This window comes from Giraffa tippelskirchi, chromosome 13 (genome assembly GCF_054371585.1).
Source record: "Giraffa tippelskirchi isolate mGirTip1 chromosome 13, T2T-mGirTip1v1.2.pri, whole genome shotgun sequence".
In the NCBI taxonomy this organism is placed as follows: domain Eukaryota; kingdom Metazoa; phylum Chordata; class Mammalia; order Artiodactyla; family Giraffidae; genus Giraffa; species Giraffa tippelskirchi.
The window spans coordinates 63,713,882-63,741,287 of record NC_137287.1 but is presented as its reverse complement, the minus strand read 5'-3'; the positions used below and the strand labels follow the sequence as shown (position 1 = coordinate 63,741,287).

Sequence of the window (27,406 nt, the reverse complement as noted above, 5' to 3'; positions counted from 1 at the left end):
GAGAGTTGGACTATAAAGACAGCTGAGCGCCAAAGAATTGATGCTTTTGAACTGTGGTGTTGGAGAAGACTCTTGAGAGTCCCTTAGACTGCAAGGAGATCCAACCAGTCCATCCTAAAGGAGATCAGTCCTGGGTGTTCATTGGAAGGACTGATGTTGAAGCTAAAACTCCAATATTTTGGCCACCTGATGCGAAGAGCTGACTCATTTGAAAAGACCCTGATGTTGGGAAAAATTGAAGGCAGGAGGAGAAGGGGATGACAGAGGATGAGATGGTTAGATGGCATCACAGACTCAATGGACATGAGTTTGGGTAAACTCTGGGAGTTGGTGATGGACAGGGAGGCCTGGAATGCTGCAGTTCATAGGATCACAAAGAGTCAGACACGACTGAGAGACTGAACTGAACTGAACTGAAATTTTCACAGAAGAGGGAGGAAAAGAAAACTTTGCTGAACATATGGCAAATCCTGTCCCTGGTGAACCAGAATCTTTGGATGTTGCCTGACTTAGAATGAATTTTATTTTTAGTGTCCACAGTATTTGTTAATCATTTATTTCTTGAGAGACTGTTCTTCAACCCAGATACTCATAGTTTCATAGTTCAGAAACACAGGTAAGTGATACAATTTCATGGAACTCAATCCGAGGAATTTCTTTATGTTTTAAATCACTTTGAAAGATACCAGCCTTCCTCTTCTCCTCAAAATCTTTCATGGAATCATAATTTCTGTAGAAATCTGCACATGCCTTCTTTCTTGGTTAAGCCACAGAAAACTTATAGAAAGCTGCCACTCCCAGGGGGACAATGAATGCTCCAACAATATGAAATCACAGACCCTTGGCCAGAAGGCCACTCATCTGAGGTTTTGTCAAAAAACTGGACATGGTAGTTTTTCTTCTTGATGGCTCAACAATGACGTTCTTCCAGGCTGATGGAGAAATGGACCTAGAATGAATGTTTGACAAGCGTCTGTGGAACAATGGCAGGTGATGAGGGAGGAAGGACCATGTGTGGGGGTACAGTGCTAGATGGGTGGACCAGAGCTGTCATCAGGCTTGGGCCGTGACAGGTCAGGGGGCCACTCCCTGTGGCTGGCAAAACTTTGATGAAGTCACCTGGCTAGACTTGTGTTCCTCCCTTTGCTGAGAAGAGGCTCCCAGTGACCTGTAACAAACTGGTCCCAGTCTAGAGTTTTCCCAGGATATGGGATTTTCAGTGCTAAAAGAGACTGGTTGCAGCAAACCAAGACAGTTGATCACCCTCCTCAGTGAATCCCACCCAGGGTTCAGATTCTCCTCTAAAAGATATGGATTGATTCTAGAAGCTTCAAAACTACCATCTCACCCATGCAGAGACCTTCAGTGTGATATCTGAAAGGAGACATCTTCTAGCCAGAATGAGAAAAATAAATGCCAATCATTTTTACACCTCAGTTATTCTTGATTCTCTGCCACTAGTAGCCAACCCTAATTCCTACTGATAGGACTGTATAGGGCATGTGTGTGCTCAGTCGTGTCTGACTCTTTGTGACCCTATGGACTGTAGCCCACCAGGCTCCTCTGCCCATGGAATTGTCCAGACAAGAATATTGGAGTGGGTTGCCATTTCCTGCTCTAGGGGATCTTCCTGACCCGGGAATCAAACCATGTTTCTTGCATCTCCTGCATTGCAGATGGATTCTTTTCTGCTTAGCCACTGGGGAAGTCCCTACTGTTGCTCAGTTGCTAAGTACTGTCCGACTATTTTCAGCCCCATGAACTGCAGCACACCAGGATTCCCTGTCCTTCCCTATGTCCCGGAGTTTACTCAAACTCATGTCCATTGAGTCAGTGATGCTATCCAACCATCTCATCCTCTGTGCCTCTTCTTCCTCTTGCCTTCAATCTCTCCCAGCATCAGGGTCTTTTTCCAGTGAGTCAGCTCTTCGAATCAGGTGGCCAAAGTATTGGAGTTTCAGCTTCAGCATCAGTCCTTCCAGTGAATATTTAGGGTTGATTTCCTTTAGGATTGACTGGTTTGATCTCCTTGCTGTTCAAGCCCATGTATTAAAGTACTACTAATTAAATTCATTAGCATAAACTCACCAATTTTATTGTTTATTACTGTGATGTGTAATAGCGAAGTATGTACCTCAAAGTACCATTATAAGTTATATTTTGTGTACAAAACTTAGTTTATAGGTATGCTTGGCTTCTCTTAATAGCTTATTGATTATATGCAGTCATTCACTGACAACTTAAAAACCATAAGAGGACACATTCATTCCAGTGGGTGAATGGAAGCCCAGAGCACCAGGCCCCGATGTTGAATGATAATAAATAGTAAAACCTCTTTTGAACAGAGTCTGAGAAACAGCATTAACATACTCCTCATGGCCAAAGTGCATTTTATTCAGCCTTTGCTGCACTCAGTTGATTTTAGAGATGTGGTGTGACCTTTGGCATATCTGCATCTGTGAAATAATACATCACCCCTTAAATCAAGATTTTGTGGCATTACAAATGCTTGGAGATGGTTTTCAAATTATTATTCTAGGGCTGGTTTGCTTCCTTTCTTTCTTTTAAGTAATCTGCTTTAGGCATTGAAAAGGTCTACTCATCCTTGGACATGACTATAGCTAATTTGCTGAGAGCCTCTGAACATAGCCCAAGCCTGCTTAGGACATCTGCTGAGAAGCTAAATCATTTTAAGTGGGGAAATTAGGCTAATGTTTTTTGCTAGGGGAAAAACCGTGAATCTTGGTATTCTACATTAGACTTTTAATGGAAGAAACAAATTATGCTACAGATATACAAAAGAAAAATAAATCTATCTTACTTTATTAGGAGCTTGACACTTTTGTTTAGAAAATTTATATTTCCGAATGCTTCCTTCATACATTACAGATGTATTTCAAATGTTACTCTGTTAGGTTAATAGCCTATGCCTTAAAAACAGATAGGGGTGAAAATGGGGATTGGGACCACTCTGAAGTAAGAGAGAAAGAAGAGATTTATCTAATGATAAGATGAATCAAAGAGCATTGCAAATCTTTTTTCTTTTTGCAAAAGCAGAGGAGTTCTGATCTGCCTGAAAGATTCTGAATAGAGAAATATTCCCTGGAAAATTACTTTTGCATCAGCACTTACCTTCCCTTTTAACACAGGAAATCTAAATGGGAATTTTATATAATGGACCATCATCCACAATAGATCAGCAATAGATAGACAGTTCCCTATTTGTAGGTTCAATGTTGAATGGTATTTGCTGGGCACTTAGGAAAAACTGGTGAGTTGAGGCTATTGGCTGGTGGCAACATGAGGAATTCTAGCTCAGGGAATAAAAGGCAGCTGTGAGGTTCTATTCTGATTGGTTTTCAAATAGGTGCTAGAGTGGGGCTCATGGTGCTAAGAGATTTGGTTTTGAACTAAAATGGCAGAGTTAGCCATCTCATTCTCTCCTGGGCCCTAATGAAAGCCAAGTTCTCCACACTCTAGTTCACCTGTATTTATTGTGCACCAACCCTATGCAGGGGCTTCCCAGGTGGCGCTAGTGGTAAAGAATCCGCCTGCCAATGCAAGACACACTTTTGAACCCTGAGTCGGGAAGATCCCCTGGCATAGAAAATGGCAACCTGCTCTAGTATTCTTGCCGGGAAAATCTCATGGACAAAGGAACCTGTCCATGGGGCTACAGTCCAGGGGGCCACAAAGAGTCAGACACAACAGAGCGACTAAGCACACACACACAAACACAACACTATACAATCCATTTTCCCAGGAAGCTGTGGGGAAACATTGGGCACCGCCCACCACTTCTGGCTACAGTTGACCTACCTGTTATGTTATTTCAAAACATAAGTGAAATGAAACCTGTCTTCCTAATCTAATTGTGCCTTTTTTTCCTCTGCTATTAGCTTTTATTTTTTTTCGAATCTCAGTCTCCTACCAAGGAATTCAATAACCTGAGATATTTAAGAAAAATATTTGGAAAGTGCGTCCTTTCAGAAGTGCATGTTCTTTTGGGTGGTTAACTTCTTTATGTTGCCGAACCCCTACGAGAAGGAGTAAGTGAGACATCAGCCAGCTGCTCTAGGCTCTTCTAGGACGGAAGATATGATTAGCCTTCTGTGTGTGTGTGTGGCCAGGAGGCCAGGCCCGTGGATACGAGTCCAGTCCTGCTGTGTCAGACTCTGGGGCTGCTTAGGGAATCTGTCAGCTCATCTATAAAATAATGATGGCAAAGAATGTGAACCACTCACTGAGCCCTTTGTCACTGTGAATAAGCGTCAAGTCCTCCCTTTGTGCCAGGTAGCATTATTATTCTTCGTAACATCTAGCTGGGGAAGGTTGGTGCCAGGGAAGTTTAATCTTGCTCTCACAGAGGGCACCCCAGTGTGACAATGAGCTCATTCTTCCAGAGGTGGACTCTCTCAGCATTTGTTTCCTGACCGTGATTCATGGTCCTGAATACCTGTGACCCCCTGGTCCTCCTTCTGACTGGATTTCTCTACTCAGCTAATTTAGAATGCAGAATTTCATCTTGAGAGAAAGTTTAACATTTATTTCTCTTTACTCACCCTCCCAAGGGTGACTGCAGTGAGGCAGTCTTCAGCGGCCAGAACTTGTTTGCACCGCAACTATATTTATCCAAAGTAGAATATAAATTGTGCAACATCCTCCAGCCCCCATCCTCCCCACAGAAGATCTATCAGAAAAAGTAAAGTTCATATTACCCTTAGAAAGAACTTAAATTGCTTTGTTTTGCTTGTGGTTTCTCATTTCCTGAGACTTTGAGAAAGTTTGACCTAGCTTTTCTTTTCTTTTTTTTTTTACCTTTTTAATATATTTTATTGGAAGGAGAGAATGCTCTTGTCACTAAGCAACATGAATAGGGAAACTGCCTATGGTTGTTTGTTGTATAAACAGTGCAATAATGAAGATAAAGAACTAAAATCCTGACCTTTTTCGGTTCTTTCATAAACCAGCCTGAAATGCCAGCCTGGTGTCTGAACATGTTAATATAATGGGAGGGACACCATTCACACCATGAACTTGACCTTCACAAGCAGAGGGAATAATGCTGGTATAGCAGTTGTTTTATGAGAATGGCCAGTATTATTTTTATCAGTAGGTTGGAGGCACAATATACATCTAATTTCTACTTTATTCCAGGATTTTGCTTTCTGGCTCAATTTCAAAAGGCCAACTACTTTGTGTCTGTCATTTAAAATTTTGTCTGGTATTGTTTTTCAGTACTGGGAGGTACTTAAAGATTGAGAGATATGTGGGCCTGTCTTCTTATTTAACAGGTGAAAAGGGAGAGCTTAATTGGCTTGGCCAATGTCACCACACTGAACAAGCCCCCGGGATGTCACCAGAGTTCATGTGTGTTAGTAAGCAAACCTTGGAAAGCCTAAATAACAAATCTCCCACAATAAAGTCTCTTTTCTGAAGTGGATGGTAAATTTTGACGTAAGAACACAAAAAAAGGCTTTAATCTGGTATTCAGTTCCATAAATAGTTATTGAGTGGTCATCATATACTAGCAGAAATAGCTAGAAGAAAAATAAAATCTCTTGAGTTCTTTGGGCTTTCCAGGTGTCGCCAGTGGTAAAGAATCTGCCTGCCAATGCAGGAGACACAAGAGATCCCGCTTCGATCCCTAGATTGGGAAGATCCCCTGGAATAGGAAATAGCAACCCACTCCAGTATTCTTGCCTGGAGAACCCCATGGACAAAAGAACCTGGTGGGCTATACAGTCCATGATGTCACAAAGAGTCAGACACAAATGAGCGCACATGCACATGGGCACACTTGAGATCTTAGCATGGTCTTTGTGGAATGGACGTCTCTCCTTTGCTTCAACACTTGCTCGTTTTCATTCATTCCTTCATGAAGTCAGTCATTCACTCACCCAACAGACATATCGCTGAGCACATCCTATGGGTTAGGTACTGACTTGGGCCCTGAGATAACAGAGATTCTGAACAGGTTAGTGTCTACTTCAATTCAGGGAGCTTAAAACCAGATGAGGGAGAGTCAGATCATTTCAGTTTGATGGACAACATTAGTCCAATGTGCAGGATGTTCTGGAAGCACACACACACAAATGTATATCTCATGCAGTCCCAGGATGGGATGGTGATTTAAGAGTGCTTTCTGGAAGAGGCAATCTGAGTTGGGCCTTATCAGAGGTAGTTATTTATGTGGATATTATAAGGACAGGATAGGAAAAGGCTTCCCAGACTGAGACTGTAGCAAACACATGCATGCTCAGTCACTTCAGTTGAGTCCGACTCTTCTACCACCCTATGAACTGTAGCCCGCCAGGCTTCTCTGTCCATGGGATTCTCCAGGCAAGAATACTGGAGTGGGTTGCCATGCCCTTTTCCAGGTGATCTTCCCGACCCAAGGACTGAACCCGTGTCTCCCACATCTTCTGGATTGGCAGGCAGATTCTTTACCACTGAACCACTGGGGAAGCCCTTAGCAAACATAGAAGCTGCCAACTAAGAAATGGTGGGTGTGCTGTATGTATACACAGCCCTGAGATAGTGAGCTAGAGAGGCAGAATCAGGCAGTTGCTGAAAGCCTGCTGTATCTGGACCTCACACAGAGATTCTGACTGAAGAAGGCTCTGTCACTGTATGTCAGTGATTCCAAAGGGGGATGGGACAGTGGAGAACTACACACTGGCTCTTCCATCTACTGCCCATACCTCACGTGGCCACGTCTAACTCCCAAGGGGACACGCGAGTGCAGTCCTTCTATTTGCACAGAAGTAGGAGAAATCGGAAAGCTATTATAACCATACCAAGTGATGTTATCAGAAAAATTAAAAACTTAAAGCTCCTCCACTTGATGCATGTGACCCATTTTTATTTTATCTGATTTACCGTAACTCTGTTACAGAAAAGTAAGCTCATTTTCTTCGGTCATATTTCCAATTCATTCATTTTGGAGAGCATACATGAGAGAGTGCTGCACAGAATAAAAAAAAATTTTTTTGATGTGACTAGTTTGACTGAAGTGATCATCTGATTCCACCTATTTTGTAAACTGTGTTCACACTATTTTACTAGAACTTTGGGACTGTGGTTTCCCATTTTTCATGCAGGTACAAAAGAATATCCTTGAACATCCAGCTGGTCTGCAGTGAGGATGAGAGCACATTGGTAACCACATATCTGCCAGGGGGTGGTGATTATTGCCCAATATCAATGAGAAAGTCACTGGAGCAAATTAAGCCGAGCCCATTGCTTTCCTTGGATGGTTCACAGCCTGGATCACGCAGGATTTGTCAGGACCTTAAGGATCGTGTTACACTGAGTAGCCACTGGAGAACTGCTTCTTCTGAGGGGCATTTTGCTGCACTGTCATCGCCTAGACAGAGGGGACCAGGAGGAGAAGGCTGCTGTAGGATGCAGCCCCATGGAACTCGTGCTGTCTGCTGTGAGAATGTTGTCCTAATTAGAAGGACCCCTCCCACTTCCTGAGGGGACAGTCGTACTTCCCTTCAACAGTGGTTTGTTTTTATGTTATGGACACTGTGAATGTCCCCTTTGACGTCCGCTGGAGAACACAGCATCCACCTTGCCATTCAAGAGCTGTGGTGAGGAATTCATCGTGGGATGCACATTGCCATCATCCCTGGTTGCATTTGTGTTACTTGCCTCACTTCCTTTCTTCTGTTCTTCCCTATTTTATAAACAGGCTTTTGCATTTTATACTTTTTCTTTAAATCATTATTGGAAAAAAAAGATGGAGGGAAAGAGTGTTATTTTTTATCATTGACCTCATTCTTGCTGAGTGTGGAAACACAAAAAACTCAATTAAAGGTAATTCAGCCTCTTTTAGTTAGAAGAAATCTTTCTCTGGGAAATATTTTGTATTTTCAAGTATAGATTTACACTGAGGGATTTTTCTCTCATCTTAAGTGATCTCTCTCTCTCTCTCCCCCACTGAACCAGTGAAGCTGCTCAGTCGTGTCCGACTCTTTGCGACCCCATGGACTGTGACCTACCAGGCTCCTCCATCCATGGAATTTTCCAGGCAAGAGTACTGGAGTGGGTTTCCATTTCCTTCTCCAGGGGATCTTCCCGGGATCAAACCCAGGTCTCCCGCATTACAGGCAGACACTCTACCGTCTGAGCCACCAGGGAAGCCCATCTTTCCTCAAAAGGCGCCTCGGAGCAGGAAGAAGTTGTGGGGGTGGGTGGGAGAAGTGTGTGTGTGTGTGTATAGACAATGAATCCAGACAGTGTTGTATTGAGTCAGAACTGTCTGTGAATAATCCAGGAGGCAGCTGGCTATCTGACTTGAAAGCCCAACAAGGTCTAATGAGGGCTTCTTATCCTGATTTGTGAGCTGACCTGATTCTGATTACGTTTGGAGTTTACCGCTAGAGGAAAGAGGCCGCCATCTTTGTGGTACCTGTTCATCTTGAAGAGGATTAGGGTTTCTCCAGCTTCCAAATGGAGCCCTTTTTCTCCTCCCTTCATTTTTAGGTCACTGATCCATATCTCAAAGCTTTAGAAAAATTTGTCTGTGAAAGCCGTTTTAAAGATTAAAAATCCGTTTAGGTTAACACGCATTAACACTTCAGCATAGCAATGTCTTACTCCCTGAGGGAAACTGTCCAGTGCAGACAGCATTCAGGGTGAATCTGGACACAGGCTTGTTGGTGAGGGGCTGCAGCGGGACCTCTCCACAGCCAAGGGTCAAGGCTGTTTGCTCAAAAGGGACAGTTTGAGAAGAGGAAGAAGAAGGAAAGATTAGAAGGGAAAAGCAAGAGTTGCCAATTCTATTGAGCTTCTGACAATGGTAGACTGACCCTGGGGGTTGATTTTTGGGTGAAACTGGGAGGCTTTTTGGTAAGAAGATGTGTGCCCCCTGTGACAGAGAGAAGAGGTGATGATGTTATACCTGAGGAGTACAGCACCGAGTAAGTGCCAATTCTTGGAGACATCCATGCTACATCAGTTCCTTGAAGGAACCATATCTGCTTTCTCTTTTAGCCCCAATCTGAGCCAGACTCTGGCATGAAGTAGATACGAGGGGCTCTGTAGAAGCAGGATAGACTACCTTTGGTCTTTTGGCAAGTGGTTTCCATCAAGTCACAGCAAGTCTCATGTCTGGAGCCCTCATACAACAAGACATTCTGTAAAGCGTTCGCTCATTATTTACTGAGCCTGTCAAAGTGTTGGCTGCCTCCAGAGCTCTTGGGGGAGCACATATATGCCAGACTACTTCCAGGAGAAAGACAAGCAAGAGATAAATTTGCTACTCGTTTCTAGGACTGTCACTGTGAGAGCATATTTGCTGTTTGCTCTCTTTCTGCTGAGGCTCTGGGAACAGGGAAAATACCATTAAGAAATAAATGCAGGGCTTTTCTGGTGGCTCAGTGGTAAAGAATCTGCCTGCTATTGTAGGAGACACAGGTTTGATCCCTGGTCTGGCAAGATCCCACATGCCGTGGAGCAACTAAGCCCTTGTGCTCCAACTACTGAGCCCACGTGCTACAACTAGAGCCTGCATGCCCAAGGGCCTATGGTCTGCAAGAGAAACCACTGCAATGAGAAACCCACACACAGCAACTAGAGAGTAGCCCCCACTTGCTGCAACAAGAGAAAAGTCCACACAACAACAAAGACCAAGCACAGCCAAAAATAAATCAATAAAGTTCTAAAAAAAAAAAAAAAGAAAAAGAAATGTAACATCAAAGTGTCCTAGCCTGGATGTTATGAACAGTGTGTCCTGCCCAAAGTGTAAATGTAGTCACCTCTCTTTTGAGTTTTCCAGGTAATGACTTAAACTCCCACATCCTGTGTTAATGAAACCTAATAACTTTCTCTTGAGCTTTACCCCCCTGAGCCTGAAATGTGACAGATCTCGGGGGGAGTTTGCTGTGGAAAGTCAGTCCTCTGCAGGATGTGATGCTGCTCCAATTTGCAGTGAGGTCCTGGTGGCCCAGATCCCTGTATGGGTGGACCTGGACCTTCCAGGACCATGATCCCATTGTCATCAAAGCTGGGACAAGACCATCCCACACTTCAGTCCTCTAGGTTGTGATTCTTCCTGTTTAGTCACCATCTCCTGGGGGCCAGCAGCCGCAGGAGCATAGGTCAGGACTTCCCCAGCATCTACTCTTTTCACATGCACTCTTGACCTCCACCAGGGAGCCACCCTCAGGGCCTTCACTAAACAGGAAGTTCAAGATACTGGGCATGCAACAGTGCCTGAGATAGCCATGGTGCTTCTCCTTGAGGCAATCCAGTGAGTGGATGGGTTTCCACAGATAGAGAGTGAGAAACGAGCTGAGAGAAGGCTAACCTGTGGAACACCAACGTGGAAGGAATGGTGAAGGAAAGACAAACCTTCAAGTGAGACTGAAAGATGTAGGAGAAAATTTAAGAGATTGCAGGAGATAGCAAAAAAAGTTAAAACAATACGGTCTATCTACAGGGAATGTTATGCTTTAACAAGGAGGAATGGCCAGCATTTATAGACACTGTAGAGTAGAGGGCTCAAGATCAGGACAAATAAATACCCATCGCATTTCACAATAAGGAGGTCGTGGATGCAAATCCTGGTGAGAATAGTTTTCAAGGAATCGTGGCATGATAGCTACTCAAGGAATAAGTGGAAGGTGAAGAAATGGACGTAGTGAGTGTTGATGCTTCCTCAGGCTTTGCGTGGAAGAGAGGACGTTGTTGTTCTTGTTCGGTTACTAAGTCCTGTCTGACTCTTTGTGATCCCATGGACTGAAACCCCACGGACTGCAGCACACCAGGCTTCCCTGTCCTTCACTATCTCCCAGAGTTTGCTCAGACTCATATCCACTGAGTCCTCTGTCGTCCCCTTCTCCTCCTGCCTTCAATCTTTCCCAGCATCAGGGTCTTTTCTTTCTTTTTTTTTGTTTGTTTTTTTAAAAAAATTAGTTTGTTTTCTATTTTTTAACTTTACAATATTGTATTGGTTTTGCCATACATTGACATGAATCCACCATGGGTGTACATGTTTTCCCCTTCCAGAACCCCCCTTCCACCTCCCTCCCCATCCCATCCCACTGGGTCATCCCGGTGCACCAACCCTGAGGACCCTGTATCATGCATTGAACCTGGACTGGTGATTGGTTTCACATATGATAATTTACATGCTTCAGTGCCATTCTCCCATATCATCCCACCCTTGCCCTCTCCCACAGAGTCCATAATACTGTTCTATTTATCTGTGTCTCTTTTGATGTCTCGCATACAGGGTTATCTTTACCGATTGACTAAATACCATATATATGTGTTAGTATACTGTATTGGTATTTTTCTTTCTGGCTTACTTCACTCTGTATAATAGGCTCTAGTTTCATCCACCTCATTAGAACGGATTCAAATGTATTCTTTTTAATGGCTGCGTAATATTCCATCGTGTATATGTACCACAGCTTTCTTATCCATTTGTCTGCTGATGGGCATCTAGGCTGCTTCCATGTCCTGGCTGTTATAAACAGTGCTGTGATCAACATTGGGGTACACGTGTCTCTTTCAATTCTGGTTTCCTCAGTGGGTATGCCCAGCAGTGGGATTGCTGGGTCATATGGCAGTTCTATTTCCAGTTTTTTGAGGAATCTCCACACTGTTCTCCATAGTGGCTGTACTAGTCTGCATTCCCATCAACAGTGTAAGAGGGTTCCCTTTTCTCCACACCCTCTCAAGCATTTATTGCTTGCAGTCTTTTGGATAGCAGCCATTCTGATGGCTGTGAAATGGTACCTCATTGTAATTTTGATTTGCATTTCTCTGATAATGAGTGACATTAAGCATCTTTTCATGTGTTTGTTAGCCATCTGTATGTCTTCTTTGGAGAAGTGTCTGTTTAGTTCTTTGGCCCACTTTTTGATTGGGTCGTTTATTTTTCTGGAATTGAGCTGCAGGAGTTGCCTGTATATTTTTGAGATTAACTCTTTGTCCGTTGCTTCGTTTGCTATTATTTTCTCCCATTCTGAAGGCTGTCTTTTCACCTTGCTTATAGTTTCCTTTGTTGTGCAAAAGCTTTTAATTTTAAATAGGTCCCATTTGTTTATTTTTGCTTTTATTTCCATTACTCTGGGAGGTGGGTCATAGAGGATCCTGCTGTGGTTTATGTTGGAGAGTGTTTTGCCTATGTTTTCCTCTAGGAGTTTTATAGTTTCTGGTCTTACATTTAGATCTTTAATCCATTTTGAGTTTATTTTTGTGTATGGTGTTAGAAAGTGTTCTAGTTTCATTCTTTTACAAGTGGTTGACCAGTTTTGCCAGCACCACTTGTTAAAGAGATTGTCTTTTCTCTATTATATATTCTTGCCTCCTTTGTCAAAGATAAGTTGTCCATAGGTGCGTGGATTTATCTCTGGGCTTTCTATTTTGTTCCATTGATCTATTTTTCTGTCTTTGTGCGAGTACCATACTGTCCTGATGACTGTGGCTTTGTAGTAGAGCCTGAAGTCAGGCAGGTTGATTCCTCCAGTTCCATTCTTCTTTCTCAAGATTGCTTTGGCTATTCGAGGTTTTTTGTATTTCCATACAAATTGTGAAATTATTTGTTCTAGTTCTCTGATGAATACCGTTGGAAGCTTGATAGGGATTGCATTGAATTTATAGATTGCTTTGGGTAGTATACTCATTTTCAATATATTGATTCTTCCGATCCACGAACACAGTATATTTTTCCATCTATTTGTGCCCTCTTTGATTTCTTTCATCAGTGTTTTATAGTTTTCTATATATAGGTCTATATATATATATATATATAGACCTATATATATAGGTCTACCTATATATATAGGTCTTTTGTTTCTTTAGGTAGATATATTGCTAAGTATTTTATTCTTTTCGTTGCGATGGTGGATGGTATTGTTTCCTTAATTTCTCTTTCTGTTTTCTCATTGGTAGTGTATAGGAATGCAAGGGATTTCTGTGTGTTAATTTTATACCCTGCAACTTTACTATATTCATTGATTAGCTCTAGTAATTTTCTGGTGGAGTCTCGAGAGTTTTCTATGTAGAGGATCATGTCATTTGCAAACAGTGAGAGTTTTACTTCTTCTTTTCCAATCTGGATTCCTTTTATTTCTTTTTCTGCTCTGATTGCTGTGGCCAAAACTTCCAAAACTATGTTGAATAGTAGTGGTGAGAGTGGGCACCCTTGTCTTGTTCCTGATTTTAGGGGAAATGCTTTCAGTTTTTCACCATTTAGGATAATGTTTGCCATGGGTTTGTCATATATAGCTTTTATTATGTTGAGGTATGTTCCTTCTATTCCTGCTTTTTGGAGGGTTTTTATCATAAATGGATATTGAATTTTGTCAAAGGCTTTCTCTGCATCTTTTGAAATAATCATATGGTTTTTATTTTTCAACTTGTTAATGTGGTGTATTACATTGATTGATTTGTGGATATTGAAGAATCCTTGCATTCCTTGGATAAAGCCCACTTGATCATGATGTATGATCTTTTTACTGTGTTGTTGGATTCTGTTTGCTAGGATTTTGTTAAGGATTTTTGCATCTATGTTCATCAGTGATATTGGCCTGTAGTTTTCTTTTTTTGTAGCATCTTTGTCAGGTTTTGGTATTAGGGTGATGGTGGCCTCATAGAATGAGTTTGGAAGTTTACCTTCCTTTTCAATTTTCTGGAAGAGTTTGAGTAGGATAGGTGTTAGCTCTTCTCTAAATTTTTGGTAGAATTCAGCTGTGAAGCCATCTGGTCCTGGGCTTTTGTTTGCTAGAAGATTTCTGATTACAGTTTCAATTTTCCATGCTTGTGATGGGTCTGCTGAGATTTTCTATTTCTTCCTGGTTCAGATTTGGGAAGTCGTACTTTTCTAAGAATTTATCCATTTCTTCCAAGTTGTCCAATTTATTTGCATGTAGTTGCTGATAACAGTCTCTTATGATCCTTGTGTTTCTGTGTTGTCTGTTGTGATCACTCCGTTTTCATTTCTAATTTTGTTGATTTGATTCTTCTCCCTTTGTTTCTTGATGAGTCTGGCTAATGGCTTGTCAATTTTATTTATCTTCTCAAAGAACCAGCTTTTGGCTTTGTTGATTTTTGCTATGGTCTCTTTTGTTTCTTTTGCATTTATTTCTGCCCTAATTTTTAGGATTTCTTTCCTTATACTAACCCTGGGGTTCTTCATTTCTTCCTTTTCTAGTTGCTTTAGGTGTAGAGTCAGGTTATTTATTGACTTTTTTCTTGTTTCTTGAAGTGAGCCTGTATTGTTATGAATCTCCCCCTTAGCACTGTTTTACCATGTCCCATAGGTTTTGGGTTGTTGTGTTTTCATTTTCATTCGTTTCTATGCATATTTTGATTTCTTCTGTGATTTGTTGGTCATTCAGCAGTGTGTTGTTCAGCCTCCATATGTTGGAGTTTTTAATAGTTTTTCTCCTGTAATTGACATCTAATCTTACTGCATTGTGGTCAGAAAAGATGCTTGGAATGATTTCAATTTTTTTGAATTTACCAAGACTAGATTTATGGCCCAAGATGTGATCTATTCTGGAGAAGGTTCCGTGTGCACTTGAGAAAAAGGTGAAATTCATTGTTTTTGGGTGAAATGACTTGTAGATATCAATTAGGTTTAACTGATCTATTGTATCATTTAAAGTTTGTGTTTCCATGTTAAATTTCTGTTTAGTTGATCTGTTCATAGGTGTGAGTGGGGTATTAAAGTCTCCCACTCTCATTGTGTTATTGTTAGTTTCCCCTTTCATACTTGTTAGCATTTGCCTTTCATATTGCGGTGCTTCTATGTTGTGTGCATATATATTTATAATTGTTTTATCTTCTTCTTGGATTGATCCTTTGACATTATGTAGTGTCAATCTTTGCCTCTTTTCACCACCTTTGTTTTAAAGTCTATTTTAGCTAATATGAGTATTGCTACTCCTGCTTTCTTTCGGTCTCTATTTGCATGAAATATCTTTTTCCAGCCATTCACTTTCAGTCTGTATGTGTCCCTTGTTTTGAGGTGGGTCTCTTGTAGACAGCATATATCAGTTCAGTTCAGTCGCTCAGTCGTGTCTGACTCTTTGCAACCCCATGAATTGCAGCACGCCAGGCCTCTCTGTCCATCACCAAATCCCGGAGTCTACCCAAACCCATGTTCATCGAGTCGGTGAAGCCATCCAACCATCTCTTCCTCTTTCGTCCCCTTCTCCCCCCGCCCCCAATCCTACCCAGCATTAGGGTCTTTTCCAATGAGTCACTCTTCACATGAGGTGGCCAAAGTATTGGAGTTTCAGCTTCAACATCAGACCTTCCAATGAACACCCAGGATTGATCTCTTTTAGGATGGATTGATTGGATCTCCTTGCAGTCCAAGGGACTCTCAAGAGTCTTCTCCAACACCACAGTTCAAAAGCATCAATTCTTCAGCGCTCAGCTTTCTTCACCGTCCAAATCTCACATCCATACATGACCACTGGAAAACCCATATCCTTGACTAGACGGACTTTTGTTGGCAAAGTGATGTCTCTGCTTTTAAATATGCTATCTAGGTTGGCCATAACCTTCCTTCCAAGGAGTAAGCATCTTTTAATTTCATGGCTGCAATCACCATCAGCAGTGATTTTGGAGCCCAAAACAATAAAGTCTGACACTGTTTCCACTGTTTCCCCATCTATTTCCCATGAAGTGATGGAACCAGATGCCATGATCTTAGTTTTCTGAATGTTGAGCTTTAAGCCAACTTTTTCACTCTCCTCTTTCACTTTCCTCAAGAGGCTCTTTAGTTCTTCTTCACTTTCTGCCATAAGGGTGGTGCCATCCGCATATCTGAGGTTATTGATATTTCTCCCGGCAATCTTGATTCCAGCTTGTGTTTCATCCAGCCCAGCGTTTCTCATGATGTACTCTGCATATAAGTTAAATAAGCAGGGTGACAATATACAGCCTTGATGTACTCCTTTTCCTATTTGGAACCAGTCTGTTGTTCCATGTCCAGTTCTAACTGTTGCTTCCTGACCTGCATACAGGTTTCTCAAGAGACAGGTCAGATGGTCTGGTATTGCCATCTCTTTCAGAATTTTCCACAGTTTATTGTGATCCACACAGTCAAAGGCTTTGGCATAGTCAATAAAGCAGAAATAGATGTTTTTCTGGAACTCTCTTGCTTTTTCGATGATCCAGCAGATATTGGCAATTTGATCTCTGGTTCCTCTGCCTTTTCTAAAACCAGCTTGAACATCTGGACGTTCACGGTTCACGTATTGCTGAAGCCTGGCTTGGAGAATTTTGAGCATTACTTTACTAGCATGTGAGATGAGTGCAATTGTGCAGTAGTTTGAGCATTCTTTGGCATTGCCTTTCTTTGGGATTGGAACGAAAACTGACCTTTTCCAGTCCTGCGGCCGCTGCTGAGTTTTCCAAATTTGCTGGCATATCGAGTGCAGCACTTTCACAGCATCACCTTTGAGGATTTGAAATAGCTCAACTGGAATTCCATCACCTCCACTAGCTTTGTTCGTAGTGATGCTTCCTAAGGCCCACTTGACTTCACATTCCAGGATGTCTGGCTCTAGGTGAGTGATCACACCATTGTGATTATCTGGGTCGTGAAGATCTTTTTTGGATAGTTCTTCTGTGTATTCTTGCCACCTCTTCTTAATATCTTCTGCTTCTGTTAGGTCCATACTATTTCTGTCCTTTATCGAGCCTATCTTTGCATGAAATGTTCCTTTGGTATCTCTAATTTTCTTGAAGAGATTTCTAGTCTTTCCCAATCTGTTGTTTTCCTCTATTTCTTTGCACTGATCGCTGAGGAAGGCTTTCTTATCTCTCCTTGCTATTCTTTGGAACTCTGCATTCAGATGGGAATATCTTTCCTTTTCTCCTTTGCTTTTTGCTTCTCTTCTCTTCCCAGCTATCTGTAAGGCCTCCTCAGACAGCCATTTTGCTTTTTTGCATTTCTTTTCCATGGGGATTTTCTTGATCCCTGTCTCCTGTACAATGTCACGAACCTCTGATCACACGGACCACAGCCTTGTCTATCTCAATGAAACTAAGCCATGCCATGTGGGGCCACCCAAGACGGATGGGTCATGGTGGAGAGGTCTGACAGAATGTGTCCACTGGAGAAGGGCATGGCAAACCACTTCAGTATTCTTGCCTTGAGAACCCCATGAACAGTATGAAAAGGCAAAAAGATAGGACACTGAAAGATGAACTCCCCAGGTCAATAGGTGCCCAATATGCTAATGGAGATCAGTGGAGAAATAACTCCAGAAAGAATGATGGGATGGAGCCAAAGCAAAAACGATACCCAACTGTGGAGGTGACTGGTGATAGACGCAAAGTCCGATGCTGTAAAGAGCAATATTGCATAGGAACCTGGAATGTTAGGTCCATGAATCAAGGCAAATTGGAAGTGGTCAAACAGGAGATGGCAAGAGTGAATGTCGACATTCTAGGAATCAGCGAACTAAGATGGACTGGAATGGGTGAATTTAACTCAGATGACCATTATATCTACTACTGTGGGCAAGAATCCCTTAGAAGAATTGGAGTAGCTATCATGGTCAACAAAAGAGTCCAAAAGGCAGTACTTGGATGCAATCTCAAAACGATAGAATGATCTCTGTTTCCAAGGCAAACCATTCAATATCACGGTAATCCAAGTCTATGCCCTGACCAGTAATGCCGAAGAAGCTGAAGTTGAATGGTTCTGTGAAGACCTACAAGACCTTCTAGAACTAACCCCCCAAAAAGATGTCCTTTTCACTATAGGGGACTGGAATGCAAAAGTAGGAAGTCAAGAAACACCTGGTGAAACAGGCAAGTTTGGCCTTGGAGTACAGAATGAAGCAGGGCAAAGGCTAATAGAGTTTTGCCAAGAGAACGCACTGGTCATAGCAAACACCCTCTTCCAACAACACAAGAGAAGACTCTACACGTGGACATCACCAGATGGTCAACACCGAAATCAGATTGATTATATTCTTTGCAGCCAAAGATGGAGAAGCTCTATACAGTCAGCAAAAACAAGACCAGGAGCAGACTGTGGCTCAGATCATGAACTGCTTATTGCCAAATTCAGACTTAAATTGAAGAAGGTAGGGAAAACCACTAGTCCATTCAAGTATGACCTAGATCAAATCCCTTATGATTATACAGTGGAAGTGACAAATAGATTTAAGGGACTAGACCTGATAGACAGAGTGCCTGACAGCATTTATAGGGGTCTTGTTTTTGTATCCATTCAGCCAGTCTTTGTCTTTTGGTTGGGGCATTCAACCCACTTACATTTAAGGTAATTATTGATAAGTATCATCCTGTTGCCATTTACTTTATTGTTTTGGGTTTGAGATTATACCCCCTTTCTGTGTTTCCTGTCTAGAGGAGATCCTTTAGCATTTGTTGGAGAGCTGGTTTGGTGGTGCTGAATTCTCTGAGCTTTTGCTTGTCTGTAAAGCTTTTGATTTCTCCTTCGTATTTGAATGAGATCCTTGCAGGATACAGTAATCTGGGCTGTAGATTATTTTCTTTCATCACTTTAGGTATGTCCTGCCATTCCCTTCTGGCCTGAAGAGTTTCTATTGAAAGATCATCTGTTATCCTTATGGGAATCCCCTCGTGTGTTATGTGTTGTTTTTCCCTTGCTGCTTTTAATATTTGTTCTTTGTGTTTGTTCTTTGCTAATTTGATTATTATGTGTCTTGGGATATTTCATCTTGGGTTTATCCTGTTTGGGATTCTCTGGGTTTCTTGGACTTGGGTGATTATTTCCTTCCCCACTTTAGGGAAGTTTTCAACTATTATCTCCTCGAGTATTTTCTCATGTTCTTTCCTTTTGTCTTCTTCTTCTGGGACTCCTATGATTCGTATGTTGGTGCGTTTAACATTGTCCCAGAGGTCTCTGAGGTTGTCTTCATTTCTTTTAATTCTTTTTTCTTTTTTCCTCTCTGTTTCATTTATTTCTATCATTCTATCTTCTATCTCACTTATCTTATTTTCTGCCTCCTTATTCTACTGTTGGTTCCCTCCAGAGTGTTTTTGATCTCATTTATTGCATTATTCATTACATAATGACTCTTTTTTATTTCTTCTAAGTCCTTGTTAAACATTTCTTGCATCTTCTCGATCCTTGTCTTCAGGTTATTTATCTGTAACTCCAATTTGTTTTCCAGATTTTGGATCATTTTCACTATCATTATTCATAATTCTTTATCAGGTAGATTGCCTATCTCTTCCTTTTTTGTTTGATTTGGAGGGCATTTATCCTGTTCCTTTACCTGCTGGGTATTTCTCTGCCTTTTCATCTTGTTTATATTGCTGTTTGAGATGGCCTTTCTGTTTTCTGGCAGTTTGTGGTTCCTCTGTATTGTGGAGGTTCCTCGCTGTGGGTGGGGTTAAATGGGTGGCTTGTCAAGGTTTCCTGGTTGGGGAAGCTTGTGTCAGTGTTCTGGTGGGTGGAGCTGGATTTCTTCTCTCTGGAGTGCAATGAAGTGTCCAGTAATGAGTTTTGCGATGTCAGTGGGTTGGGTGTGACTTTGAGCAGCCTGTATGTTGAAGCTCAGGGCTATATTCTTGTGTTGCTGGAGAATTTGAGTGGTATATCTTACTCTGGGACTTGTTGGCCCTTGGGTGGTGCTTGGTTTCAGTGTAGGTATGGAGGCGTTTGATGAACTCTTATCGTTTAATGCTTCCTGGATTCAGGAGTTCTCTGGTGTTCTCAAGATTTGGACTTAAGTCTCCTGTCTCTGGTTTTCAGTCTTATTCTTACAGTAGCCTCAAGACTTCTCCATCTATACAGCACCGATGATAAAACATCTAGGTTAATGATGAAAGGTTTCTCCGCAGTGAGGGACAACCTCTCTGGGTGTAACAGAGTTACATGGAGAAGGGAAGAGGGAGGAGGGAGATAGAGGTGGCCAGGAGGAAAAGAGGGGAATCAAAAGGGGAGAGAGCAAGCTAGCCAGTAATCACTTCCCTATGTGCTCTCCACCATCTGGATCTCTCAGAGATGTTCACGGAGTTACACAGGGAAGAGAAGAGGGCGGAAGGAGACAGAGGTGGCCGGGAGGAGAAAAGGGGGAATCAAAAGGGGCGAGACAGATCCAGCCACTAATCAGTTCTCTAAGTGTTCTCCACAGCCTGGAACACACAAAGAGATTCACAGAGTTGGGTAAAGAAGAAAAGGGGGAGTGGGGAGATGGAGGTGACCTGGTGGAGAAAAAGGAAAGTTAAAAGGGGGAGACAGCACTCAAGCCAGTGATCTCATTCCCAAATAAAAATGGGTGCTGAAGATTGGGTTCTTTAAGATTCAAAGTTGATAACAAATACTTAAAAGCAAAGATTAAAAATCTAGAGTAGAGGTTAGGTTCTCAAAAATACCATATTAAAAAAGGAGAAAGAAAAGGGGGGGGGGAGAAAAGAGAAAAAAGGAAAAAAACCCACCAAAGTCACAAAAATTATAATATATATATATATATATATATATATATGAAGTTTACTTTAAAAATCATGTCTTAAAGAAAAATAAAATAAAATAAAAATAAAAATAGGGTCTTTTTTTTTTTGCAAAGTAATAGTAGGTTATAAAAATGAAAACTGAAGGAGTAATGAGGGACTTAAAAATAAAATAAGAAAATACAATAAAATTTTAAAAAATTAACAAAAGAATAATAAAGTTTTAAAAATTAAAAAAATGATACTAGTAAAAATATGTCTCGGACTTTCTCTGGAGCTGTTAATAAAGGACAGTGTGGCGTCAGTTCATTTTCAGATAGTTCCTTGGTCCAGCTTGTACTTCTCAAGGTCTCTGCTGCTGCTGCTGCTGCTAAGTCGCTTCAGTCGTGTCCGACTCTGTGTGACCCATAGACGGAAGCCCACCAGGCTCCCCCATCCCAGGGATTCTCCTGGCAAGAACACTGGAGTGGGTTGCCATTTCCTTCTCCAATGCATGAAAGTGAAAAGTGAAAGTGAAGTCGCTCAGTCGTGTCTGACTCTTAGTGACCCCATGGACTGCAGCCCACCAGACTCCTCTGTCCATGGGATTTTCCAGGCAAGAATACTGGAGTGGGGTGTCATTGCCTTCTCCTTCTCAAGGTCTCTAGGCCTCTTGCTATGCAGTCGGTGCTAATTACAGGGTTTTAATCTGTTGCATCTGTCACTTCCAAAGCGATTCCTTCTGTTTCTTTTAGCTTCTTCTGTTTGCTGGTCTCTTCAGTGTCTAATTTCCACCCTGACACAAGGGGGGCTGTGGTGGTCACTTTCTTTTTTTTTTTTTTTTAAGTCTCACTTGTTCAGTCGTGCTGTGGGGAGGGAGGAACACTGCAAACAAATCTCACTGGCATGTGTTCACAATGTTTCGACCACACTGGGTTTGCCTTGCTCACGGCGTGTGTGCTTTCCCAGTCTACACTGCTCAGGCTCTAGGTTGCACTGGCGGGAACTGTCTGAAGTGGCCCCTGGGGTTGTCTGTACTTCCCAGGTCTAAGCCGCTCAGGTTCTGGTTCCTGGGTACTTCACAAAGGCACAGACTTGGTTGAGTCTGGGTTTTGTGCCCTTCCCAGGTCCGAGAAGCTCCGATGACCAGGTTTTTGGCTAGCGCGGTTGGGGGCTGCGTCTTTTTCCCTACCCCCGTCCCAGCCACTCAGTTTTCTGGATGTACAACGGGCACAGTTTCCCAGGTGTGCCGTGCTCTTCCCTGGGGAGCTGATCTCTGGCTGTGACCCTCTCGGCAGGTGTCGACCCTCCAGAGTCTCAAGCAGTCCTGGTTAGCAGCGAGATCTGTTTACAGTTTGGTATAGGATGCCTCTCTGGGGCCACGATTCTGCCCTTCCGGCTCTGGCTGCCCTCCCCTGCCTGTCTCCTGCGGGGGATGGGCCAGACCGTGGCCAGTTTACTCTGCTCAGTCCTTTGTTCTGTGAGCGGGTCTGGCGGTGTCTTAGGTTAAGGCTTTACTTGGGAAAGCTATCCCACGGTCTAGGTTGCTGTCTCAGTCTAGTTCCCTCAGATTGCCCGCGGGGCATTCAGCCTCAGTCCTAACCCAAAGCAATGCAGCCCGCTCCTCCCTGCCCAGTCCCCACTTGCTAGTTGGGGATGCGTGCGTCTGCGCTGTGCACCCGCTGGGAATTGCTGTTAGGTATGTAAACCGCAGGTTTTAATTATTTATTTATTTTTCCTCCTGGTTATTTTGCCCTTTGCGATTCCAAGGCTCGCCACAGACCCGCCAGAGAGAGTGTTTTCTGGTGATTGGAAACTTCTCTCTTTTTTAAGACTCCCTTCCTGGGACGGATCTCTGTCCCTACCTCTTTTGTCTCTCTTTTTATCTTTTATATTTTGTCCTACCTCCTTTCGAAGACTATGATTTGCCTTTCTGTGTGTCTGATGTCCTCTGCCAGCATTCACAAGTTGTTTTGTGGAATTTGCTCAGCGTCTAAATGTTCTTTTGGTGAATTTGTGGGAGAGAAAGTCGTCTCCCTGTCCTATTCCTCTGCCATCTTAGGACCGCCCTCCATCAGGGTCTTTTCTAATGAGTCAACTCTTTGCATCAGGTGGCCAAAGTATTGGAGCTTCAGCTTCAGCATCAGTCCTTCCAATGAATATTTAGGGTTGATTTCCTTTAGAATTGACTGGTTTGATCATCACCTTGCTGTCCAAGGGACTCTCAAGAATCTTCTCTAGCACCACAATTTGAAAATGTCAATTCTTCAGCACTCAATCTTCTTTATGGACCAACTCTCACATCTGTACATGACTACTGGAAAAACCATAGCTTTGACTATAGAGACATTTGTCAGCAAAGTGATGACTCTGCCTTTTAATAAATACACTATCTAGATTTGTTGTAGCTTTCCTTCCAAGGAGCAAACGTCTCTTGATTTCATGGCTGCAGTCACTGTCCACAGTGATTTTGGAGCCCAGGAAAATAAAATCTGTCACTGTTTCCGTTTTTCCCCTTCTATTTGCCATGAAGTCATGGGACCAGATGCCACAATTTTAGTTTTTTGAATGTTGAATTCTAAGCCAGCTTTTTCACTCTCTCACCTTCATCAAGAGGCTCTTCAGTTCCTCTTCACTTTCTGTTATTAGAGTGGTATCATCTGTTTATCTGAGGTTGTTATTTCTCCTGGCAATCTTGATTCCAGATTGTGCTTCATCTAGGCCTGCATTTCTCATGATGTACTCTGCATATAAGTTAAATAAGCGGGGTGACAATATACAGCCTTGATATACTGCTTTCCCAGTTTTGAACCAGTAAGTTGTTCCATGTCTGGTTCTACCTTACTTCTTGAACTGTATACAGGTTTCTCAGGAGGCAAGTAAGGTGGTCTGATGTTCTCATCTCTAAGAATTTTCCATAATTTGTTGTGATCCACACAAAGGCTTTAGTGTACTCAATGAAGCAGAAGTAGATGTTTTTCTGGAAAGCTCTTGCTTTTTCTATGATCCAACGAATATTGGCAATTTGATCTCTGGTCCTCTGCCTTTTCTAAACTCAGCTTGTACATCTGGAAGTTCTTGTTTCACATACTGCTGAAGCCAAATTTGAAGAATTTTTGAGCATTACCCTGCTAGCTTGCATGTAAAATGAGTTCTATTAAACATTTTTGGCATTGCCCGTTTTTGGGATTGGAATGGAAACTGACTTTTTTCCAGTCCTATGGCCACTGCTGAGTTTTCCAAATTTTCTGACTTATTGAGTGCAGCACTTTAACAGCATCATCTTTTAGAGTTTTAAATAGCTCAGCTGGAATCCCATCACTACCACTACTTTGTTTATAGTAATGCTTCCTAAGGCCCACTTGACTTCACTTTCCAGGGTGTGGCTCTAGGTGACTAACCATACCATTGTGGCTATCCAGGTTGTTAAGACCTTTTCATATAGTTCTTCTGAGTATTCTTCCCACCTCTTCTTAATCTCTTCTGTTCTGTTAGGTCCTTGCCATTTCTGTCCTTTATTGTGCCCATCCTTACACGAAATGTTGCCTTGATTTCTCTAATTTTCTTGAAGAGACCTCTAGTCTTTCCCATTCTATTGTTTTCCTCTATTTCTTTGCATTGCTCACTTAGGAAGGCTTTCTTATCTCTCCTCGCTATTCTCTGGAACTCTGCATTCAGTTGGATAGAGACAGAATGACGGATGGATGAGGAAAGCATGTTAAGAAGAGGTTTTGTTTGGTGTTTGCCCCTTAATATGGGAGCGTCTGCAGTACTTTCAATACTGATGGGAGAGAGTCAAGTGAGGAACAGATGTGGGAGAGAGAATATTCAATAAAGAGTGTCTGTTCCCTTCAAAAGCAGCTGAGATTGGGGATGGACAGGTAAGGCAGAGATGCATTTACAGAGGCGGAGGTGTGTCTTTCTTTGTAATAGGAAGGAAAGAGAAGAGAGAAGAAGGTTGTACGTTTGGTGTGTGGAAGCTGAAGCAGTTTCAACACTTCGGCAAATAGGAGACAAAGAATGAAGCATCGGACAAAGGTCTCCGTTTATGACATTAACATGGTTATCTCTGACCCCAAAGTGGAGGCCTGTGGATGATGTTTTTCAACTGAGTCCCAGTCTCATCAGAGGGTGAGATGGTTGATTCTGAGCCCTCTCTTCAGATCTGTGAGACAAATTCCGAATCCCACGCTTGTTCTCTGACTGCCGTTGTCACCTAATATGTGATAAGAAATAGTCTGGACTTTTTACTTAGTAAATTCAGCTTGAAAACTGTTTATAGGACACCTTCAACGAGTCTGGATTTGGGGATATGAAAGGAGTAATTAATGTTTCTGCCTTCAAGGATCTTGTCCCCCTAGTGACACAAAATGCATTTCAAAGGGAAGCTGACTTTTTAGAATGACTTTTAGATGATCTGCTGCCTTTGAATATCCAGCTCAAGATTACTTTTGACAAATAAAAATGGTAAGTAATAGCTTCTTTGGGAATACTGTGCTCTATTAAGATGAGCAAACTAGGACAAAATTAATTTAATGAATTTATGTAATAATTAATAATGAAGCATCTCTGTTTTATCTAGTGCTTTAACTTTCAAAATATCATATTTATTGTTGCTCTTTATATTATGTAGACATTTTCAGATACACTATTTTAATATTTTATAAATTATTTAGTAACCACAACATTAATCTTTAAAGTTAATTCTTTTTTTTGGCTGTGGCATGTGGAATGTGGGATCTTAGTTCCTCAACCAGGGATCAAACCCATGCCCCTCACATTGGAAGCACAGAGTCTTACACTGGACTGCTGGGGAAGTCCCAAAATTAATTCTTAATACTTACCATTGGAAGAGAAAGGAAGGATTAAAAAGATATCATTTATTTTGTACCTGTAATGTGCCAGGCATCTTATATGTATTATTCAATCTTTACAAAACTCATGATGCTAATGTTAGTCCTATTTTATAGACAGAGAAGTAGAGGGGCAGATCTAGACTGAGGCCATTTAGCTGGGCAGGGAGTGGATGTCTGGGAATCAAACTCAGGTCTGCTGATGCTATAGCCTTTACACTGTGTAATGTTTTCTTTGGGGTTATTAAAATAATCTCTGCATCTTTTCAGCCACTCTCTGAAATGGGTAAGAGCACAAAAAAGTTAAGAGTCTCATCCAGGTGGTGGCCAGGTGGACCTCTGGCTTTTAGTCTGCCCCCCTCCCATACTGTGACTCTGAATCACACATGACGTCTCCCCACCAAGCATTACCTATGGCAATGGGCAGGAGAGTCTGCAGGCACTCAGGAGGGCCCCGAGGCTCTGACCTCCAGGAGCGGGTTATTCCCAGGAGAATCTGACTCTCTGGCTTGTTAATTTATAGCATCTGCATTCCTGCTGTTTTATGCTTGACAGACACTAATATTCAAGCTTCCTTCATTTCTTACAAAATAAACAGGTGAGTCAAAGGAAAAAATTAAAGTAAGAGGTTTGTTAAGGGTTGGGGAAATAGTGACAGATTGTGGAATTTCAGGAAGAGTCAAAGTTGATAAATGATCTGAGGGACAGATTGATGAGGAGAAAATGTAAAAACAACAATAATAACAATTAACAAAAAAACAAGCTGAATCTCTACATTTCTTGAGCAGGATGGGGAGTAAGTGTGGTCCTCTCTGAAAGCAAGTGCCAGCAGTTTCCAGGTCTAAGCTGTTCAACAGATAATTGTGAAATGATACTTAGACTGAACTTGAAAAGAGGCTCACCTGAAACCTGAGAGGACATACTCATCTTCTAATGAACTGGTTGTAAAAGACTAAGCAGATTTTGCTGTGTCCAACTCAGTCACTCAGTTGTGTCCAACTCTTTGCAACCCCATGGACTGTAGCCCACTAGGCTCCTCTGTCCATGGGGATTCTTCAGGAAAAAATACTGGAGTGGGTTGCCATGCCCTCCTCCAGGGAGGTTCTTCCCGATCCAGGGACAGAATTTGAGTCTCTTATATCTCCTGCATTGGCAGGCAGGTTCTTTACTACTAGTGCCATCTTGGAAGCCCTGAGGAGGCTTTCACTCCACAGCAAATTACCATTAATTGGAGTTTCCCTACTTTAAGTGAAGTGAAGTGAACAGAAAGTTGCACAGTCATGTCCAACTCTTTGCGACCCTATGGACTACACAGTCCATGGAATTCTCCAGGCCAGAATACTGGAGTGGGTTGCCGTTTCCTTCTACAGGGGATCTTCCCAACCCAGGGATCGAACCCCGGTCTCCTGCAATGCGGGCACATTGCGGATTCTTTACCAGCTGAGCCATAAGGGGAGACCCCCTACTTTAAAATAGGTGACAATTCTGTCATCTACTGAGCTAAATCTGGCCTGTGCTGCCCTGGACCACACACTGAAGTGGTCCACTCCTACCTGAAAACCTTCGTTTGTCCTTCCTAGATTTCCAGGCTTCCCAGAACTCTGGGTTCTTTGTCCCCCTGGGACACCCAGGCTGGGCTGTCTCTATTTCCAGCACTCTTCTTTCAAACATGATTCTCTCTTGTCCTGTTTCCCTTGATTTTCCTTTATAATGAACAGCAATCTATCTCTCTTCCAGGTCAGTAACATCTCACTTATCTAGGAATATTTTCATTTTACTTACTTTCTTTTTTTCCCCTCTCTTTGGCTGTATCGAATGGCATGTGGGATCTTAGTTCCTGGACCAGGGATCAAACCAGTGCCCCCTGCAGTTGAAGTGTGGATTCTTAACCCCTGGACTGCCAGCGAAGTCCCAGGAATATTTACAGTTTAAACAGGTACGTTTACCTGCCCTCTCCTTTGCAAAGGAATCAAAACCTCAACCTAGAAATAGTTTCAAAGGGGAGACTACCTTGATCTCTCCCACAATGATTTTTTCAAATACAAATCCCAGCCTCTGAGGCCACATGTTGTACCTTGTGGGCAGGAGGTGGGAGTAGGGGAAAGTTGTCGTTTCCAGTTTCAGTAATGGAAGCTGGGCCTGCT

The 27,406-nt window shown here is 42.3% G+C and overlaps 1 long non-coding RNA gene and 1 pseudogene across 7 annotated transcripts in view; one reads left to right on the top strand and one right to left on the bottom strand.

Annotated features, from left to right (window-relative positions):
- Positions 1-27,406, top strand: part of LOC145532840 (uncharacterized) — a 109,489-nt gene that overhangs the window by 52,757 nt on the left and 29,326 nt on the right. For all 7 annotated transcript variants that reach the window (XR_014073609.1, XR_014073608.1, XR_014073604.1 and 4 more), the window contains one exon: positions 27,097-27,198. This is a non-coding gene — a long non-coding RNA (uncharacterized LOC145532840). The remainder of the gene's footprint in view (positions 1-27,096; positions 27,199-27,406) is intronic.
- On the bottom strand, positions 598-888 carry LOC145532230 (cytochrome c oxidase subunit 6C pseudogene; annotated as a pseudogene).